The sequence below is a fragment of the Peromyscus eremicus genome, chromosome 2 (assembly GCF_949786415.1).
Source record: "Peromyscus eremicus chromosome 2, PerEre_H2_v1, whole genome shotgun sequence".
Taxonomy (NCBI): Eukaryota; Metazoa; Chordata; class Mammalia; order Rodentia; family Cricetidae; genus Peromyscus; species Peromyscus eremicus.
In genome coordinates this window covers 39,082,275-39,103,195 of record NC_081417.1, presented here as the reverse complement: position 1 = coordinate 39,103,195, position 20,921 = coordinate 39,082,275, and the positions used below count along the sequence as shown (strand labels likewise).

At 43.3% G+C, this 20,921-nt stretch overlaps 1 protein-coding gene and 1 long non-coding RNA gene across 5 annotated transcripts in view; one reads left to right on the top strand and one right to left on the bottom strand.

Moving 5' to 3' along the window:
• Ppp1r42 (protein phosphatase 1 regulatory subunit 42) overlaps nt 1–4,600 on the bottom strand; it is a 38,665-nt gene extending 34,065 nt beyond the window's left edge. The window contains exon 1 of one of the 4 annotated variants that reach the window (XM_059254025.1): nt 4,473–4,600. The gene's annotated coding sequence lies outside the window, so the exon portion shown is untranslated. Of the gene's footprint in view, nt 1–4,315 lie in introns of all 4 variants that reach the window. The other 3 variants (XM_059254024.1, XM_059254026.1, XM_059254027.1) reach the window with 3 other exon arrangements.
• Nucleotides 4,590–16,463, top strand: LOC131903444 (uncharacterized). The gene is made up of 3 exons (XR_009377518.1): nt 4,590–4,946; nt 14,302–14,386; nt 16,240–16,463. It is a non-coding gene; the product is annotated as an uncharacterized LOC131903444 (long non-coding RNA).
• The last annotated feature ends 4,458 nt before the right edge of the window (nt 16,464–20,921 follow it).

The following is a 20,921-nucleotide window of genomic DNA, read 5'->3' as shown; positions in this document are numbered from 1 at the left end:
AAAGTGGTGGCAGTCTTGGCTTCCTTCTCTTCTGCATTTTTAGAGGGTCTCACTTGTGTAGCCCAGACTAGTCTCCAATTTGGGATCTTTCAGCCTAGCCCCCAGGTCTGGCATTAAAGGCTTAACCCATCATGCCTTACTTTCATTTGTCAATATTTTCCTCCCCCGGAGCATCAACCACTTGTTGTGGGCACCTCCTTTTCCTCTTCCCTCAGAGAGAATCCCGGGGTCACTGTATGCTGGGCAATCACATCACCATCAGGCTACATTCGGTACCCTGAGGCGAACAGCTTTTTTAAAAAATTAGTTATCCTCTCTGAATACAAAAGGACCTCCAGGAAAACTGTCCAATGCTCTTAGTTCCTAGGTGGAGAAATTAAGTCCCAGAGAGTTAATCCAGGCTTTTCAAAGTGTCAGCTGAGAAAGGCGCCAAGTGCCTCGCTCCTCACAGGCACCGGTGCAGTATCTCCAAAGCAGCACACATGCTGTGAATACCCTGAGTTACACACAGGATGATACGAAACACGCATAGATACTGTATGTCATGCCAGAAAAAACGACCGACACTGAAATGCAGCATTTCCACTGCAGATGGCACAGTACAAATATTAGCGTCACTGCTCCCTGGCAAAGCAATCTTGACGTATTTTGTACAATAAATTGAAGGCAAGGTGAATTCATGAGGACCTGCATTTGATCCTTAGCACCACAAAAAATAAATTATAAATAAAAACAAAGTCAGACCTTTGTGACGCGTGTGCAAGTGTGTGTGTGTGTGTGTCTGTGTGTATACACAAGCGAATTTTGGGTGCCTGTGTGTCTCAGCAGGCTCCACCTCCCTTGAGGATGTGTAGGCAGTGAACAGTAGCTGGAGGGAAGGGCTCTTGAGGTTCCACCTCCCTCGAGGATCTACAGGTCGCTAATGGTGTCCAGAGGAGGGAGAGACTTTTCTTTTCCAGTGGTGTAACCCCTGCTAAGGTGCCCACGCTCCTGTAAATAATCCCTCGCTTACAGCCCTGTGCTCAACTGGAACGAAACACATTGAGAACAGACAAAAAAGGGTAAAAAAGTAGAAGAGGGACTAGTCGAGAAAAGAAAGGGGCAAAGCGAAATGGGGGTCACAAGGGTGGGAGATATGATCAAACTACTTTATGTGCATTTATGAAAATATAATGAAACACATTATTATGTAATTATATTATGCAGATTATATTATGTATATGATACTAAAAAAATTAATAAAATAAATGACTTTCACTGGTGATACTACCTATACTCTAGCTGCTTGGGAGGCTGAGGCAGGAGGATTGCTTGAGTTCTCCTGTTTGAGGCCAGACAGGTAAATATGTGAAAACCTGTCTTAAAATAACTATATAAGGCCAGGTGGTGGTGGTGGTGGCGGCGGCGGCGGCGGCGGCGGCGGCGGCGGCGCACGCCTTGAATTCCAGCACTTGGGAGGCAGAGGCAGGTGGATCTCTGTGAGTTCTAAGGCCAGCCTGGTCTATAGAGCGAGTTCCAGGACAGTCAGGGCTACACAGAGAAACCCTGTCTCCAAACACCAAAAAAAACCATGCATGCTGCATTCACTGCAGGGCAGCTATGAATGTAAGCAACACAAAATGGCAAACTTTTTAAAACAGTGTCTTGTAGATGTAATTCTGAACGGTCTTATTAAATAAGAAACACAGAGCCAAATGCAGAGTTAAAAGCCCAAGAGGTCAGAGCACTAGCGAATAGCCTTTAGCTTACCAGCCGCTGCCGACCTTCCCCTGAGAAAAGAGACCTACTTCCTGTGTGTGTCTTTTTTTTTTTTTTTTTTTGTATTTTTTTGTATTTTTTGTAATTTAACTGTGTGGTTCACAAGTGTGAACTTTGTAGGTGACAACAGCATGTTGCAATATCAAAAGTTTGGCTATGTGTGTGAGCGTTCTGTGCAATGTCTATTAGAGGTCAGAAATATTTATCATCATTATGATTCTACTGCTGTTTTGTTCACGGATGGAGTTAATTTTAATCTTTAATCTTGAAAGCATCAGGACTATTAAATGGGGGCATGGTTATCAAATAGAATATTACTTTATATAAGACCCACAGACCCATACATAAGCTTAAAATATAAAACACTAACAATAAATTTAACATGATGGCTCATAAACATAGTATTTGTGAGTTGAATGCAGGAGCAATCAGGGGTTCAAGGCCAGCCACAGCTATATATATGAATTTTAGGCCCGTCTGGAATACAAGAGACCCTGCTTCAAAAAACCAAAAAGAAAACAAATGCAGGTGTGTGTGTGTGTGTGTGTGTGTGTGTCTGTGTCTGTGTCTATGTGTGTGTGTGTTGTAGCACAATGGTGTCTAGCATTCACAAGGTCCTGGATTTATCCCAGTACTAGTACTAAAACAAGCAAAACAAAACAAAACAAAAATCCCTCTACTTTTCTCCCCCTACATTCTCTTCAATTTGGACATTGCTGTTTACATATTGGTTTTGTTTCAAATGCCCACACACCTAAAAAGTACAGGGTTTTTTCCCCACAATTTTGCATGTCACCAGTACCTGTATTCTATCTCTTGCTTTTTTCCTGTTTAGCCTTTTGCTTTGGAGAGCCATCTGGTTTACCACACACAGCTCTAGAGTATTGTACTTAACATATATGAGGTGAGAGAGACTTGAACGTGTATTTTTCCCAGTGGGAACTAGTTACCCAGTACACTATGCAAAATTATTTTTCCTTCCCTTCATTTATGCCTCTGTTGGCATGGCAACACTGTTTTCTAAGTTCAGACCAATAACATCTCTTCACTTTGGTTATTCCTGGTCATTACTTCTTTTATATGAATATTTAACATCACTTTCTTATGTTTCACGAAAGAACTCTTTCAGGATTTAGTTAGGAACTGCACTGGATTTTTAATGAGTTGTGAGTCTTCATAACGAAGACTCAGGACACTTATACACTGGACTGGAAAAGGATCAGCAGGTTGTGAAACTGTGAAAGGTTTGGGTTTGGGTTAAAGGAGCTGACCAGAAGTGAAGGGTTAGTATAAAAATGGTGGGATGCTTGTTTTGTTTTTATAGATTGTGCTGTCCTTGATGATAAAATGATTCTTTTCCTTCTTGAACGGGGAAGGGGCTTTTTACATGGGAAGCAGGATGGCAGGTAGGCAGGCAGGCAGCCACTGATCTTGTACCTGCTCTGATTTCAAGTGTTTTTCATCTACACTAGTCAATGTGCCAGAGCAGCAAATCAGAGCAGCAAATCACAGAGTGGTGGCATGTTCTTTTTTTTTTTTTGTTTTGTTTTTTTGAGACATGGTTTCTCTGTGTAGTTTTGGTGCCTGGCCTGCCTGGCCTGGATCTCGCTCTGTAGACCAGGCTAGCCTCGAACTCACAGAGTGCTGGGATTAAAGGTATGTGTCACCACCACCCGGACAGAGTGGCATATTCTTAATTTTTTCACCACAAGTGAATCCTGGGTCTAAAAGTTGGTGCTTCGGAAAATTAATGAGATTTGAAAAGAGGCAGCAGAGCTGGTAGCACACACTTATAATCCCAGAATTTAAGAGGTCGTAGAAGGAAGTTCAAGGGCAGCTCTGGCTACGAGTGAATGCTAGGATAGCCTGGGCTACATAAGACTGTTTGGGAAAGAAGACGCAAACTTAAAATATTTTTTAAGTCAAGAGAAGGTCAATGGATGTAATCAATAAACTATAGGAAAATTAATTTTCCAGGGCTCAAATATGGAAAGGGAGAGCCTCACACCAACCCACAACATAAAATAATAATAAACCGCATGCATGGTAGCAGTTCATGAAAATTGTTTTGTCAAAACACCACCACTCATTTTATTAAGACAGCACCAACTCAAACTTTACCAGAATTGTAGTTCCACTATTTCAGAGAAATAATAAGCCCTAGAGGCCTAAACTGCACTCAGTAGTTGAATTTGTATACATTTTAGAACATTATAATAAAAATGTAATGTAACACTTTTGTGGGGTGTCCTTGATTTTCTCTGAAAAGAAATCGTTTCCCATAATATCCCTCACTAGATACCTCGTATTTCAGCTCAATTGCTAGGACACATCTTCCCAGGAGCCAGAGGGAATTGCTTAGAGCTGTTTTAGGGCGCTCTGGGAACCTGTGGGATGGATCCTTTCATCCCCCAGGCTCCTGCAGGCCAGCTAGGAAGGGCAGTTTTGGAGTTTGGTTTCTATCTTAGGAAGCCGCTGCGCTCAGCGGCTTCCAGATGCTCTAAACGGCAGGCTTCAGCCCTTAAAACTTTTCAAAGCCTGGGGCTTGCTCTCTTACCCCTTCACTCTGCCTCGGGCCTCTAGAATGCTTCTAGCCTTGCCTGCTGGTCCAAACTAGTCTTCCAGACTGTGTCTGGGGTTCTGGATGTTTAGGGACAGGGCCCAGGGACCTGCATTTTAACCAGTATTAAAGTCTGCGTGCAGAAACGCCTCACCACTCCCGGGTCCAATCCGGTCTGTAACTGGTTTGGTCAGTGTCCTTGTGCCAGTCTCCTCCAAGGCCAGCGGGCGGTTGCCAGGCGACCAGATGCTCCAAAACGCGCCCCCGCAGGGCAAGTCTCGCGACGTCCGGGAAGCGGGCAGCGCCTGCCCGGTGGCCAGCAGGGGTCTGGCTCTTTGTGACACCGGACAGAAGAGTTGATACTGTGCACTAGTGGTCCCGAGACAAGGCCAGTTAGCTAGGACAGGACAAGATTTGCAGGCCATCATTTCCCTCTCCATCATCTTTGATTATTTCGGTGTCCAGTAACCACACCTGCCCCAGAATAGACCCAAAAAGGAATTGCCTGAAGGTACAGTCAGTACTCCATCTTTCTAGGATAACCCCCAAATTTAGGGTAATAGTCAAGGCCATTTATCATAACTCTCTTCGCAGCTTGCCGCTACCGTCCTCAGGTCAGGATTCTCAGGTATGCTCTGTTTAAGCATTTCCATTGGGCCAGGCGCACGCCTTTAATGCCAGCCCTCGGGAGGCAGAAGCAAGTGGATCTCTGTTGGTTCGAGGTCAGTCTGATCTACAGAGCTAGTTCCAGGACAGCTAGGGATACACAAAGAAACTCTGTCTCGAAAAACCAAACCAACCAAATAAAAATTTCCCTTGGGTAGGCGTGGTAGCACACACCTTTAATCTTAGCACTTGAGAGGCAGAGGCAGGTGGATTTCTGTGAATTCCAGGCCAGCTTGGTCTACATGGAGAGTTCCTCCTTGGTTAGCCAGGGATACATAGAGATCTTGTCTCAAAAATGAAAAAAAGCAAGAAGAAAAATTTCCCAATTTCCCTGCCATCCTCCAGCCTTTGGGGCAGAAATAGCACGCACACGTTTTCTTCCCTCTTACATCGGTATTCCGTTTATTCCCCCCTTTATCTCGGTTTAGTTCAGCACATCCTTTCAGAAAACCTTAACAGTGTATCTTGTTAGTTTCTGTTTTCCCCAACAACTAGTAAGAAGCTCTTTAGTGTAGTAACAAGACTCTGCCTGTTATGCATGTCTAAAAAAAAAAAAAAGATAAACCGAGGACAAGCATTCTTTTACCTACCATTGTCAACGGGTATGAAAGTGCAGGGCATACTAGTGCCCACTTGATAAACGTTTGTAAAATGAATAACATAAATGAAAGACAAGAAGAAGGAAGAGAACGCAGGAACCATCGCTCACGGCGGAGAGGACTCACTGGCGATGTGGTGGATTAGCAGACTGGATATAAAGAACAGTGCATGCTGGGAAATGGCCCGTGCCAGCTGTGGACCTGGCTGGAGGGAAGGTTGTCCTTGCCATTTTTTGAGCAGGAAGCTTAGAGCCCGTAGGGCAGTTCAGGCATCATTTTTTGCAGATAAGAAACCTGTTCTAGGGTTGGGGATTTAGCTCAGTAGTAGAGCACTTGCCTAGCAAGCACAAGGCCCTGGGTTCGATCCTCAGCTCTAAAAAACAAAAAACAAGAAACCTGTTTTAGAAAGAGGAAAGAAGCCTGTAGAGGCTGTACTAAGGGTAGCGGGCACATGGAACGTACTTTTGGGATCCTGACTCCAAGACCAGGTCTTCTTCCATCATATCTCATGACCCTTACCATCAGAGTAGCCTAGGAAGAAAGGGCTTGGGGCAGAGGAACCTTAACTTCGTTCACTATATTGTTGTTTTATTCAAGTCCATTTGCTTAAGCAATCTTGACCCAGTTCAGTTGAAGATAAGTTAAGTGGAAATACATGAACTTGGAAGATACCTTTAAACAAGATTTTTGCATTCACTTTTTAAAAAAAGATTTATTTACTATGTATACAATGTTCTGTCTGCATATATGCGGATACCTTTAAACAAGATTTTTGCATTCACTTTTTAAAAAAAGATTTATTTACTATGTATACAATGTTCTGTCTGCATATATGCGTGCAGGCCAGAAGAGGGCACCAGATCTCATTATAAATGATTGTGAGCCACCATGTGGTCACTGGGAATTGAACTCAGGACCTCTGGAAGAGCAGCATGTGCTCTTAACCTCTTAGCCATCTCTCCAGCCCTGCATTCACTTATTTTGTGTGTATGTATGTATGTACATGGAGGTCAGAGGACAACCTGAGGAAGCTGGTTCTTTCTTTCCACTGTGTGGGTTGGGGTGGTGATCAAACTCAGGTCTTAAGGTTTGGTGGCAAGCACCTGTACCCACTGATCATTTAATAAGGTCCTTTAGGATAAAGGCGGGGGAGAAGTTGGAGACAATCCCCAAGTGTTAGGATAAAGCTTTAATACTGGAGAAAGAGGTGACAAGGAATGTGAGGGGAACTGGGAATGTTTGGTTTGGACCCAGGGTGTGAGGTGAGATATGTTTTAATAAAATACCCCATATAAAAACATTTTTGAAACTGGGTGGTGGTGGCACTTGCCTTTAATCCCAGTACTCAGGAGGCAGAGGCAGGTGGATCTCTGTGAGTTCGAGGCCAGCCTGGTCTAGTTACAGGAAAGGCACAAAGCTACACAGAGAAACCTTGTCTCGAAAAACCAAAACCAAAAAAAAAATTTTTTTTTGAACCAGTTATGGAGAAAGCTCGTGTGTAAGGATGGCCGCACAGGAAAAACAGCTGTGTACGGAAGGGCAGGAAGTGAAAGGATAATTCAAACACCAGGGCACACAGCAGATACCCATCTTATGTGTGTTATGAGTCATCCCGTTGGGGACAACAGCTTTAGCAAGGTGTACAGGGCTGACTTCTTGCTCTGTATAGCATTTAGCCTACTGCTCACCCGGTGAGAGGCCTTGTTTAGCTCTTCATCGAGAGTCACTTGCTCTGGAAGTTTGGTTTTAGAAATCATTCATAAATCATGAAAAGAAATATGCTCTCATTTGTGGTAACCTAAATACACTTTTATTTATTTTTTTATTTTTGAGATAGTTTCTTACTATGCAGATCGGACTTTTCTCCAACCTCACAGGCTCACATGATCCTTCCTTCTCTGACTCCTGGATATTTCTGTTCAGGCCACCATATTTGGCTATAGACACCTTTAAATGTGCAAAATGATACGTAGATACAGACATGGACATATTTAATAGTGGCCATTTTTTGGTGGCAAGATTATGACGAAGGTTTTTCCTCTATTTTTAGTAACCACGTTTATGAAGAAAATGATAAAATTACATTTTGAAACCATTTTGGATCCTCTTCATGAGGTTGAAAATCACTTTGTGATTATTTATGCTTAAGGTGGTTGAATTACTAATTAATATGGGTGTGGGGGGTTGAGTATGTACGTGTTCACGTGAGTGTGGATGTGTGTGCATATATGTGGGCACATGCCTGTGTGTGTGTGTGTGTGTGTGTGTGTATGTGTGTGTGTGTGTGTGTGTGTGTGTGTGTATGTGTGTGTGTGTATGAGTGTAGACAGCAGAGATCAACATTGGGTGTCTTCTATTGTTTTATATCTTTAAAATTTGTGTGTGTGTGTGTGTGTGTGTGTGTGTGTGTGTGTGTGTGTGTGCCTGTGCCTGGAGAAGCCAGAAGAGGGCATCTGACTCCCTTGAGCTGCAGTTAAAAGCAGTTTTAAACAGCTGCCTATAGGGATTGGAGCTCAGGCCTCTAGAAGAGCAGGAAGTGCTCGTAACTGCTGAGCCACCTCTGCAGCTCTCCACTTATTATTATTATTATTATTATTATTATTATTATTATTATTATTATTTGAGACAGGGTTTCCTTGTGTAGTCCTGGCTGTCCTGGAACTCGCTCTGTAGACCAGGCTGGCCTCAAACTCCCAGAGATCCAGCTGCTGCCTCCCGAGTGCTGGGACTAAAGGGGTGCCCCACCACTGCCTGGCTATGACTTATTTTCTGAGACAGGTTCTCCCACTGAATCTGGAGTTAGGCTGGCTAGTCAATAAATAAGGATGTGCACCGTAACACCCACCTCTTTACACTAGTCAATACATAAGGATGTGCACCGTAACACCCACCTCTTTAGACTAGTCAATAAATAAGGATGTGTTGGGCTGGAGAGGTAGTTCAGTGGTTAGGAGCACTACCTGCTCTTCCAGAGGTCCTGAGTTCAATCCCCAGCAACCACATGGTGGCTCACAACCACCTGTAATGAGATCTGGTGCCCTCTTCTGGCCTGCAGTCACATATGCTGTATACATAATAAATAAATAAATCTTTAAAAATAAATAAATAAATAAATAAATAAATAAACAAACAAATAAATAAATAAGGATGTGCACCATAACACTCACCTCTTTACCCGGGTGTTGGGGATGTGAACCCAGGCCCTCATTTGCCCAGCAGGCACTTTACCAACCAGGTCATCACTCCAGACCTGCTAGTTAATTTTTTTGATGCAATTAGTTAGCTTAAGCTGTGAAATATAACTCCTGCCTAGTGGCACAGTGTGAAACAGTCATCTGTGTATTTTCCAGTGAGGCAGAAATTTGGCAGGCTACAAGAGATTCTTGTCTTCCGTATCACACATGTAAGATTTTCACTCGACAGATGTTGGGGAAATTCATATTTGCTAAAAGAAGTAAGTCTCGAGAATCATTTTGGAAGCGTGATGCTAAAATCACACTTTTCAAAGCCTCAACTGGAGTTTCCAAGTAGCTCTAGACAGAAACAGGCTTTACCTTTTCTACATACTGTTTGATCTTTGTCAGTCAGCATTTCCTGAGTTCATACCGCACAGAACTGTGGGAGGCACTAAGTAGATGCTGATGATTAAGGTACCTTCACCAAGAAATAAAAGGCCCAGAAAAGTCCATCATTATCACATAACTCCACATAGTGGTAAGCACATTGGTCAGGCTTACCACTCCCTCCTGTTTTCATTTGGTAAGACTGATAAATATTAGTGATCTGCAGGCAGGCATCTAACAGTAGCCTCAATGGTCTCACTTCTTGGTATCCATGCCCTTGAGTTATCTTCTCCCTGGAGGGTGGGTTGGACCTAGGGACTTGGTCTAGCCAACAGCAAAAAGGAAAATGTGTGCATGTCATTCCCATGATTAGGCTACAAAAGATGGTAGCTAATGTTTTGCTGATTCCTCATAGCATGTGTGAGTTGCACTCTTTGATAAAGCAAGCCACAGTTCAGGAAAACCCACTGGAAAAAGAAGGACCCCAGAAGAGACTCTAGCTAGGGAAAACTTGAGACTTTTGGTCCAATGAGAAAAAGCAACAACCCCTGTTTGAGCTATAAAGTTAATCCTTTCCCAGAACCTCACCTCTGGCAAACACTTGATTGTAAACTTGTGAGAGACCCTGAAGCCAAGGACCATGATTTCTGGTTCATGAAATCTTTACAGTGAAAAGGATGTTGATTTAATCCAGTGGGTTTGGGGGTGATTTGGAAATAATGGAAAATCCTTTTATGGAGTGAAGGTTTAATCAGGGAGTTGGGTCTTGATTCCCATTTCCCAGGACATTGTGCATGCATGTTTAGAGAACAGAAATGCAACTGTCTACAGGAGGGGATAGCTCACTTGGAACAACAGATTTCCCATAGAAGCCTGAAGCTACAGAGTTCCTCCTGGTTATGGAGGATACAGTTTCTATTTTTGATTTCTGTAATCCAGAGACGATCATGTATTTGAGAGCTTCTGCCGAGGACCAGGCACCTTCTATAGGACCATGTACAAGGTCTGGACCCTAGTAACAGCTGATTTATAAAGAACTTGACTTTGTAACTGATTTACAACTGATGTCATTATTATACTGTGTAACCCATAAACAATAAATATATAGGTCAATACATACAATTACCCACAGTATTTCTACTGTGCTTCAGACCTATGCATCCAATTGACTTCTAAACTGTCAACCCACCTGGGTATGCGTGTCGCAGAGGCATTGACACTCCAGCTTCTCAAAAGTGGAACTGTTCCTTCCTGCACAAATGTGTTATGCTTCCTCAAGTCTCTGTTTTGCCTACAGTCCACCCTACTACACCAAGAAAAGCCTAACAGCTTTCCAGCATGTTTACAGTTTAGTACCTCCATCAGATTCAGCCACCAAATTACATCTACTTTACCTCAGAATGGCTTTGTCATGTTTTGCCTTTTGTTTATTTTTGTTTTTGTTTTCCAAGGCAGGGTTTCTCTGTATAGCCTTGGCTGTCCTAAAACTCACTCTGTAGCCCAGGCTGACCTCGAATTCACAGAGATCCGCCTGCCTCTGCCTCCAGAGTGCTGGGATCAAAGGCGTGCGCCACTGCCACCTGGCCATGTTCTGCTTTTTTAAAAAAGTTCTGTTCATTTGAGTTCATAAATTTCTTTCTGAAGGTCCTTTATGTTTACTATACTAGATTCTTTTCTAGGCTGGATCCCTCCCACCCTGCAGTATAGGTCAAGCCATAACAGACATGTTTATTTAATAGCACGAGATGTGGGGTCATAAACGGTCTCACCTCAAAATCAGTGTCATCAATAAAAGATGCATTTATAGGTTTTACAGGAGAGACTTAACAAAAGAAAAGGGACTTATAATTGTAGAAAAGGTTTAGATTTAAAAAATAAGACTAATGTTAGGTTGGTTTCCAGAACAGACTTCTGCTTGTGTTTAAAGAACTAAAAACAGAAGTCCTTTGCAACAGAAATGGAGACTCTCAGCCTTTCAGGAGATGCAAAGCACTGCTTGAGTTTCTCAAGCCAATAATAAGTTCAGCAAAAGTTTACGTGGTTGGTGATGGATGGAAGCTAAGCCTGAAACTCAGCAACGTAATGTGCTTTATCCTCACCTCTCTCAGAAAGACTTCGCTCAAGTGAGAATATGTATCTGTGCACTGCTGTTTTATTGCTGCGTTTCTGTCTTTTTTTGGTCTGTTTTCTTGAAAAGCGTTACATTCTGTCAAGCTTGATTTTGAAAATCACTGGTGTTTTTTATGAGTGTGAAGCCTTTTATAATAGTAATATTAAAATTAATATTAAAGCATATTTAATAGTAATCTTTCATTAAAAGATATTTTCACTCCTATAAAGCTTTGGGAGAAGACAACATTTTATAATGATTTTTTTTTTTTTTTTTTTTGGTTTTTTGAGACAGGGTTTTTCTGTGTAGCTTTGCGCCTTTTCCTGCATCTCGCTCTGTAGACCAGGCTGGCCTCGAACTCACAAAGATCAACCTTCCTCTGCCTCCCGAGTGCTGGGATTAAAGGCGTGCACTACCACCGCCCGGCCCATTTTATAATGATTTTACAGTGTGACAAAAGTCATATCTCCATAAAAGGAAAAAAATACTTACTTTCAACCTAAAAACACTTTATACTTTTGATGTTTCTTTAATACCAATTGAAAATGTCTAGTGAATTTGTTTTCTCACTGGACAAATATTCAAGTGCCTACTATGTGAATACTATTTGAGGGCAGAGGATACGGCAGTGGGGTAGGTCAAATCCTTTCCTTTATGGACATTACATTCTATCACGCAAGGGAGTGAATTAGTAAACACACCAGTGACCAAGACCATTTCAGACTGAGGCAATCGTGTGTGTGTGTGTGTGTGTGTGTGTGTGTGTGTGTGTGTGTGTTGTGTGTGTCAGTAGGGATCCTGTGTGTGTGTGTGTGTGTATGTGAAGCAGTAGGGATCTTCTGTGTGTGTGTGTGTGTGTGTGTGTGTGTGTGTGTGTGTGTGTGTTGTATGTGTGTGTGCCAGTAGGGATCTTGTGTGTGTGTGTGTGTGTGTGTGTGTGTGTGTGTGTGTGTGCATGTGACCTGTAGGGTGCCAATGAGTGTGTTACTGCAGGGTAGTAGTGGGGAGGAAGGAGAGAAGAGAATCTGTCTCTTGAACATGAGGGGTCTGGGGTGAAGAAGGCCAGAAGAGGGGTCAGGGAGACGGGGAGGTGATGTGGGACTGAGAATGCAGTAGAATGATATATATGTATGGAAGCATCTTTTTGAAACACTTCTTCGAATGCCAACTAGAAATTAATAATGATAAAGATGACAAGGAGACAGGTGTCTGAGCAAAGACTTGGAGAAACAGTGAGTCAAGCCTGTGGAGCCCTCGGAGACTTTTCTGGGCCCCAGAAACAAGCAGCATGAGGGGAGAGGGGAGAGCTGGGTAAACTGAAAGACTCCTGTAGTGGGTAGCCATTCCAGCTTTGATCTGGAAGTTCCAACCCCCATTGAGACTTCGGCAACTGCCACGCCTACAAGGCGGGCCCAAGGGAGGCTCCTGGGGACCCAAGATCTGGATCGGCGGGCACTCACTCCATTCCGAGACCCTGGATGGTGGAGGTGGACCAAGCAGAGCCCCAGAGAACACCGCTGGACTGTGATACACCTTCCCCAGACCCCGCGACCTACCTATCCCTTAGTTTGTAAGTTACGCCATTAAATAAATCTCCTTTTAACTACGTGGAGTGGCCTTAATAATTTCACCAATAGACTCCAAGACAGGGTTGTGGGAACAGCATCAAGAGAAACAGGACCCAGATCTTGAGGACCCGTGGGCCTCAATGAACAATCTGAATTTTATGATTTGTTTGGTTCTGGGATAAACCTAGGCCCTTGCACACATTAGGCAAGTGTTCTATCACCGAGTGATATTCTGAGCCCTTGAAATTTTTCAAGAAAATCTTGAGTCAGGCCTTGATAATGTGAGGCTAGCCTCAAACTTTTGGTCCTCCTGCCTCAGCCTTCTGAACAACTAACTGGCCTTAGAACTGTGGTCCAGGCCCAGACAGAAAGTCAGTTCTGCTCTATAGCAGCCTTTACCACATAAAGGAGCACATAAGCTTCCCTTCTGTTAAGAGGGAATGTACAAGCTGGGTCGGGGACATGACAGGGAACCCACAGAGACAGCTGACCTGAGCTTGTGGGAGCTCACCAACTCTGGACCAATAGTCTGGGAGCCTCTGTGGGACTGACCTAGGCCCTCTGCACGTGTGTGTGACAGTTGTGTAGCTTGGTCTCTTCGTAAGGCTTCTAGCAGTGAGATCAGGACCTGTCCCAGGCACTTAGCTGAATTTGGGAACCTGTTCCCCATGCTGGATAACTCTGCCCAGCCTTGATGCAGGGGGAGGAGCTTGGTCCTGCTTCAGCTTGATGTTCCACGCTTTGTTCAAGCCCATGGGAGGCCTGCCCCTTTCTGAATGGAGATGGAGGAGGAGTGGATGGGGAGGAGCGGGAGAAGCAGGGGTGGGGGTGCAGTGGGGGAGACTTGGAGGAGAAAAGGGAGGGGAAATTGCTGTCAGCATGTAAAATAAATGAAAAAAAAAAGTTATTTAAATAAAAAAAAGAGGAAAACCAAAATAGCATTTAGAGTCAAGAGAAAGACAGAGAGAAAGAAAGAGATTGAGATATTGAGATTGCCAATTTATCGTAAATTGAAATTCAGAGTCCTGATAGATGATGTTTTTGCAGAGTAGTGTTTATGTAAATGAATAGTTATTGATGTCCTCAGCAATCTGATGATGCTCCCAAGAATTATAAAACTATCATTTTAACTTTTATTCTAAATTCTTATATTGAATACAGCTTTTCTCGTTAGTGAAATAGGCTAGGCACATATTAGTTTTAGATTTTGAGACAACTGGGAGTGTTGATGTTCACAGTGTTGACGAATTTCCATGTCAGTAGTTTTAGTTGTTGTTGTTGTTGTTTTTTTTTTTTTTCCGAGACAGGGTTTCTCTGTGTAGCTTTGTGCCTTTCCTGGATCTCGCTCTGTAGACCAGGCTGGCCTCGAACTCACAGAGGTCCACCTGCCTCTGCCTCCCAAGTGCTGGGATTAAAGGCATGCCTCACCAGCTTAGTTTTAAGTTCTGTGGTGTCTAATTTTTTTTTTTTAATACAGGGTCTCACATACCCCAGGCTGGCCACAAGCTCCCCACCTAGTTAAGGATGACCTTGAACTTCTGACCCCCCTGTTGGGATTACAGGTATGTATGGCCACATCCAGCTCATATGGTGCCGGTATGCAGAAGCCCACAGCCTTGTGTGCACCCCACCAATGAGGCCACACCCCACACCCTTTTTGTTGTGGTGTATCCCACCCCCACCTTGGGGTGTGTGTGTCTCATTCACCATGTAGCCATGCTGGTTCTGAACTCCTAATCTCCTGCCTCCGTCTCCTAAGTGTTGGGATGGTAGGCTTGCGCTACTATACTTGGTTGACCTTGAAAACTAAGATTATTTAGCTTGAAAATGTCTCCCTTAAAAAGTGGTGCATGGTGGGGCGGAAGAGATGGCTCAGAAATTCAACACCCCTGCTGCCGCTGCTTCAGGGAGCACGGGTTCTGTTCCCTGTGCTTGCACGGTGGCCCCAAGCTGTAACTCAGGGTGCAGGGGAGCCAATGCCATCTTCTGGCCTCTGTAGGCACCTGACACACACATGATGCAATACACATGTGCAGATAAACAGTCGGACACATAAAATAAAAGTAAATATTTTTTTTAAAGTAAATATTTTTTAACAAGTAGTGTTCACTGTAGTTCCAACATCATTTGCTTATCAAGTTAACTTCCCTGAAGCTACAGAACATTTCAGGTGGTTGTAGTTACATTAGATAGTCTGTCCTCATACATAAACTCATAAAGTAATTAATTTTCTAGTCAGTTTTATGTTGCTCTAAGTCCAGAAACCTAATTACTTCAACTGTGCTAAAAAGTCACGCAAGAAATGATAGATGAATTTCATAAAGGGTGAAGTCAAAAAATAAAGATAACATCTATCTGCTTAAAGGACACATTTGGTACCTTAATACAAATAACAAACTGAATGTGAGCAGGAGTTATAAAGTAGTAAGTCATAAGGGCAAAAGTGAATCAGAAATTAAACATTTACTTGGAGATGATTTTATGTCAACTAGTTAATATATAGATGCACTATCAACAGCAAACATATTCAGAGTTTCATGACAGACATTTGCAACCCTCTAAAATCCAACATAAAGGTCAACTACAACTCTGTTCTAGACAACATGCTTCTTTATGCATATGCCTCTTAGATTTTGAAAGTACAACTGTAGTTCATCAAAATGTGCCCCAAGGCACAATACCATTTTGCTCAGTCATTAGAAAGTATAGCATAATTGCTCAGTGAAATCCAAAGAAAATATGAGTACTGACATCAGGGACTCTCCAATTCGTAGGCAATTGTTCCTCAGTTTTTGGCACCAGGATAATCCACATGCTGAAAAAGCAATTAATCACTGGTGTTAGTTATCAGGCTAGGACTTTAACTGTTTCCTCCCGAATTTGACCCGAATGACAGGGTTCCTGATTTTATTTTTTTAATAATCTGATTTCTGAGATCAAAAGTTTAAACACACCAGTCTGGTAAAAGTTGACCTGAATTTCATATTTGTTTTCTAAAATAAGACCGTAACTCTATGTTTACAAAGATGAATGGTGTATCTGCTGTTAATATTTGGATGAAGGTTAGAAACCTTTAGGGACTTCCGGAGTGATTTGCTCAGAAGTTACCAGAAGTCCTTAAACTAGTCCTGTGGTCCAGAAAAAACACATCTATTTGCTGTTAGAATTTACACTGAAAACAGTCCAAAATGAGAGAATACCTAACTGTATTCCCAATTTCCTATTTTGTAAACACAATATATAGACATACCAATTATTGAACAGTTGATGACAGTTACTTCATCATTTTTGAATGATTATCTGTTACTTATAGCTTAAAGGTAAGCAAAAATAAGAGGCATCATTCTGTGTAGTATATTTTCCTGTATTCAAAATCAAAACGGACAACCATATTTCTCACCAATTCGTGTCTTAGGTTATAATGAAAGCATTCCAGAAACACAGAAGAGACCTTGCAAACTCAAACTCAGCAGCCCGTGCTCAGTTAAGTTTATTCAGCTACCCGTGGATACAGTGCAGACTTGGGAATATAGAGGAACTCTTCTCTGAATTCCTGCCTTGTGCATCTGTACCTCGTCACTCACAGAACCATTCTGGAAACGTTGAGCCTCAGTAACATGCAGCACTTCAACTTCTAAACAGTTTCTCTGATTCATGAAGTTACTTATATGCTTTGTTTATTTTTCAGCGGCTGCTCCTCTGGGCAGTTTGTTATTCTATTGTACCATGTGGTGATTTTCTCAAAGTCCCGAGTACCAGCTAGTCACGCTAATCTGTGCCAACAGTGTTCGGACTGGGTCTCTCAGAAGCTGCAAAGGACATTTGGTCCCAGGGCTTCTTTTTTAGATTCAGAAACAATGGAGCACACACAGCTTCTCTCTTCCTGGCTCGACTGTCCCTGTTGGTACTGCTTTGTGTGCTGTGCTGGTGATCGGGTTACCGAAGAAAACGTCAATATCCAAGTCCAGTGTCACATGAAAATGATTCTAGGTGCCTAAACTCTTAGATACAAATGTACACACACAAGCCACTGTGTGTGCGTGTGTGGGCGTGTGTGGGCACACGCATGTTCATGTTCTTGTTTGGAAGGTTGGACCTTGAACCTTGAAAACTAGCTGGAAACTTAGAGCACCCCTGATTCCCAGAGCTCACTGGGCTCCTCACTGGCTCCGGTCCCTACTCCCTATCCACTGCTTCTCTCCCCAGCTCTGCTCCTGTTCTGCTCTGGCTCATTTTCTTACTTGGACATCGGGATTAAATTTTTGTGTGAAGATTGACATTTCCTGTATATTATCACTGAGGAGTTAGAGAAATTGTCTCTGAAAACTGTGACATTGTACAAGAACCAGACTCCACTTAGGAAAAATGGCTTGTTCAGCTCCTGAATAGTTCATGGCTGTAAGACAATACTTTGCAGGAAACAGCAAAACTCCCATCTCATGGCTTAGTTTATGAACAATGCTTGCAAATTGAGCCTGGATTTCTGAAAGCTGTTAGAAATTGGAACACTTACGTAAGAAATGTAATCATGAAAACACATTAAAACTTACATATAAGAAAAAATAAAACCTCACACATATGGACATGATCGCACATTTTGGTAATTCCAGCACTCCCATGACTGGGTCAAGAGTTAGTTTGAGAATAGCCTGGGCTACATAGCAAGAGCCTATCTCAAAAATCAAAGACAAGCAGGGCAGTGGTGGGGGTGGGGGTGGGGTGCACACCTTCAATCCTAGCACTCGGCAGGTAGAGGCAGGCGGATCTCGAGTTAGAGGCCAGTCTGGTTTACAGAGAGAGTTCCAGACCAGCCTGGGCTACACAGAGAAACCTTATCTCAGAAAAACCAACAACAAAGCAAAAAGAAAAACAAAAAAAGAACAAAAACCAGTTCACCCCACAGATATAAAACAGAAATACGGCTTCAAAATATGGCTAATTGAGGGGACAATGGCTATCTCTGTGGCATCCGCCATGTATAATCATGCAGTTTTGGTTACCGACCCCTCCCAGGTTTGGGGGTAACCAGTTGTATATAGTTCTAGGTATGGAATCCCCAAACATCCCAGGCTGTTTCGAAGACAACAATTTGCTATCCACAAACTGACAGCAAGGCCCCATTGCTGAAGACAATGTCCACACAACTCATTGAACATATCGGCGTGGAGATGGTGACTACATAGAGCCTTCACCACACACCCTAGTGTCTTTGGTACAGGAAGATACTCTGTATGCTACCAAAAGAGAAACGGAATAACAAGCCAGGCACAGACCCTTTGATCTACAATGGAGTCCTGCCTGGAAGATGATGCTAGGGCAATGGTGGTATAAAACTTGTGGGAGTGGGCCGGGCGGTGGTGGCGCACGCCTTTAATCCCAGCACTCAGGAGGCAGAGCTAGGCGGATCTCTGTGAGTTCGAGGCCAGCCTGGGCTACCAAGTGAGTTCCAGGAAAGGCGCAAAGCTACACGGAGAAACCCTGTCTCGAGAAAAACAAACAAACAAACAAACAAACAAACAAACAAACAAACTTGTGGGAGTAACCAACCAATATCTGATTTGATTTAAGGCCTGCTCCACAAGATGGAACCCATACCCAATACTGCTTGGGTGACCACGAACCAGAGATAAAAATCAAATACTGAGCCAGGTGGTGGTGGCGCACGCCTTTAATCCCAGCACTCGGGAGGCAGAGCCAGGAGGATCTCTGTGAGTTTGAGGCCAGCCTGGGCTACCAAGTGAGTTCCAGGACAGGCGCAAAGCTTCACAGAGAAACCCTGTCTCGAAAAACCAAAACCAAAAAAAAAAAAAAAAAAAAAAAAAAAAATCAAATACTGAAAGGACCTGTGTCGGCACAGGACACACCAAGATCAAGTTCTCAGCACCAAGGAGATTTATTTGCCCTAGAGGGACAAAGGACTGCCTCTGGATAGAGGAGACAGATGTGGCCCATAGGCAAACAGCAGCTCATAAAGAGAAAGGGGGAAACACCGTGTTAAGATGAGCTGGTTTGTTTCGATTAGGCAAGTTAATTAGGTGAGCCAAATCGGGCTTCTGATTGCTGGACTTCAATACTTTGATAGCTTTGGTGGTCAGCCTCAGGAGGAGGAAGTGGCCAACTAAGGGAACTTCAGTGGCTAGTTTTAGGAATGTAATCTAACAGTTTAACCAGGCAGAGGGAGTGGGGGAAGGACAAGGCCTGCCAGAGCCATGTTCGCTATGCTTGGGCCTACTAGAGCCCTTCAAATACTATGGTCTTTAAAAAGAAATGCAGTGATAAAATGACTCCTAATGATATATAATCAAACCCTCCACTCAGAGCTCAGGGAACCCCAAGGAAGAGCAGGTGGAAGGAGTATGGGAACCAGAGGGGAAGGACACCAGAACAGACCTTGAAATCAACTGAGCAAGGCTCATTTGAGCTCACAGACTGAAGCAGCAGGCACAGGGTCTCCATAAGTCTGCATCAGGTCCTCTGAGTATATATCACGGCTTCCAGTTTAAGTTTAGTGTTTTTACGGGCAAGAATGGTCTCTGACTCCTGTGCCTTCTCTTAGGTTCTTTTCCTTCTATAGGTTTGTCTTGTTCAACTTTGATGTGACGGTTCTTGTTTTATCTCATTATATTTTATTTTGTCATGTTTGGTTGTTATCTCTTAGAAGCCTGTTCTTTTCTGAGAGACAGAAAGGGAATGGATCTGGATGGGAGAGGAGGTAAGGAGGAACAGGAAGGAGTAGAGGAACAGGAAGGAGTAGAGGGAGGGGAAACTAATCAGAGTATGTCAGAAAAGAATATATTTTTGAGACAGGGTTTCTCTATGTAGTTTTGGTGCCTGTCTTGGATCTCGCTCTGTAGACCAGGCTGGCCTCAAACTCACAGAGATCCACCTGGCTCTGCCTCTCAAGTGCTGGATTAAAGGTCTGTACCACCACTGCCCGGCAAGAATGTATTTTCAATGAAGGGGTGGGGAAAAGAAAAAGATGAGAGCTCTCAGTCGTTCCTGCTGCTGTCATGGACCCCAACTCTCCTAAGCCGTAAGACCAACTAAATGCTTTCTCTTGTAAGTTGCCTTGGTCATGGTGTTTTGTCGAAGCAATAGAAATGTAAGACAAGGTCAGAGGACAACTTTGTGAAGTTGTTTCTTCCTCGTTACCTTTATGTGAGTTCCAGTGACGTAACTCAGTTGCCAGACCTTGGTAGTGGGAGCCTTTTATCCACTGAGCTATCTCATGGGCCTCTCAAGTCACTTTAGGTTTGTTTTTAAAATCCTTATGTGCCTGCAGCCTCATCCTCTTGCCTGTTAAAAACCATGGTTCTACTCACTTTATTCACTTCTCATGTAGCCTTTACCCACTGCTATAGTGCACTCAGAAAAAACAATGCAGTACATTTCCACTGCTCAGACTTCTCAGTGCCGTTAGGACCCACTCCACGGAGCCCTGTAGGAGCTACCCTTGTCCTGCCTCGTTACTTTCCAAGTGCAACTGGACACTCTAACGTCCAACAGAATCACATCGCCTTGCTTCCTGCTCTATCTTGCACACACGGTTGCAGCCCTCTGCTGAAATAGTGACCACCTTCACAGTCCCTTTTTTCCGGTTAGACCTACCTTCTTTTAAGTGGACCTTCAGCAAGCCTACCTTACTCACCCCTCTGGAACAAATCTCTCTCCTGAGTTCCCCCATCAAACCATCTCTCTCCACAGCAGCTTAGTGTTAGCTTTCACTAAGCTCTGAAGGGACAGCTTGCTAATCGAGCTCTAGAAAGTGCTCCTGTCCTTAGTACAGGAAAGGTACTTGGTAAATATTTGAATTATTACATACCAAGTGCTCGGCTGTCTCTAATAAGTTATGTGGTTTTCAGGAAAATAAAACACGGTAGGTCTTGGCATTACTTCACAGGAATATAGAAGTGTTAACTCAGGAGTGGTGCTGTGTGCCTGTAATCCCTGCATTTGCCTGAGCAGGAGGACGGCTGTAAGTTTGAGGCCAATCTGGGCTACCTATGGAGACTCAGTCAGTCAGGGCTCTGCAATGAGACCCTTTTTGTTTGTTTTAAAATTACATTTTTACTGACAGAGAAGGTGTAAGAAAACCGA